Here is an 891-nt window from a genome sequence, read left to right as displayed (position 1 = left end):
TTGCCATTTGCCAGCAGAGCACTTGGTCCTCTCCATTCTTTCAGTCCCTCGCCTCACCTCGCGATCACCCTTGCTGCAGCGGGCTGCGGCAAAAATGAATGTTGATAAATAAAGCCAATTGACATGAACAAGCAATTAGCAAAATAATAAATACAATTGTCCAACTCACATATGAATAATTATTTAGCCTCAACAAGAAATTAAAATACGTGCTTGCTTCGGCAGAACATATACTAAAATTGGAACTATACAGAGAAGATTAGCATGGCCCCTACATAAGGATGACATGCAAATTTGTGAAGCGTTCCATATTTTTATGCCAAGAAATTTGAAAACCTAGGTGAAATGGACAAATTTCTAGAAAAATATAATCTTCCAAAACTCAATGAAAAAGAAACAGAAAACCTGAACAGGCCAATAACAGCAAATGAAATTGAAGAAGTAATCAAAAAACTCCCATCACACAAAAGCCCTGGACCAGATGGTTTCACAGGAGAATTCTACAAAGCTTTTAAGGAAGAGCTAACCCCTATTCTTCACAGACTATTCCAAAAAATCCAAAAGGAGGGAAAACTCCCCAACTCTTTATGAAGCCAGCATCACCCTAACTCCAAAGCCAGATAGAGACACAACAAAGATAGAAAATTACAGGCCAATATCGCTGATGAACATAGACGCTAAAATCCTCAATAAAATATTGGCAAATCACATCCAACAATACATCAAAAAGAGCATAAACCACGACCAAGTGGGATTCATCCCAGGGATGCAAGGATGGTTCAATATATGCAAATCAATAAATGTAATACACCACATAAACAAAAACAAAGACAAAAACCACATGGTCATATCAATAGATGGGGAAAAACCTTTTGATAAGGTTCAGCACCC

At 37.7% G+C, this 891-nt stretch overlaps 1 non-coding gene across 1 annotated transcript; it reads left to right on the top strand.

The window, feature by feature from the left end:
* The first annotated feature begins 211 nt into the window (after nt 1-211).
* On the top strand, nt 212-316 carry LOC119003312 (U6 spliceosomal RNA). Its single transcript, XR_005069931.1, has one exon. It is a non-coding gene; the product is annotated as a U6 spliceosomal RNA (small nuclear RNA).
* Nucleotides 317-891: the final 575 nt, after the last annotated feature.

This window comes from Sturnira hondurensis, unplaced genomic scaffold, assembly GCF_014824575.4.
Source record: "Sturnira hondurensis isolate 20B ecotype Veracruz unplaced genomic scaffold, ASM1482457v3 Scaffold0018606, whole genome shotgun sequence".
Taxonomy (NCBI): domain Eukaryota; kingdom Metazoa; phylum Chordata; class Mammalia; order Chiroptera; family Phyllostomidae; genus Sturnira; species Sturnira hondurensis.
The sequence above is the reverse complement of the archived record's forward strand: the minus strand, read 5'-3'. Positions and strand labels throughout refer to the sequence as shown.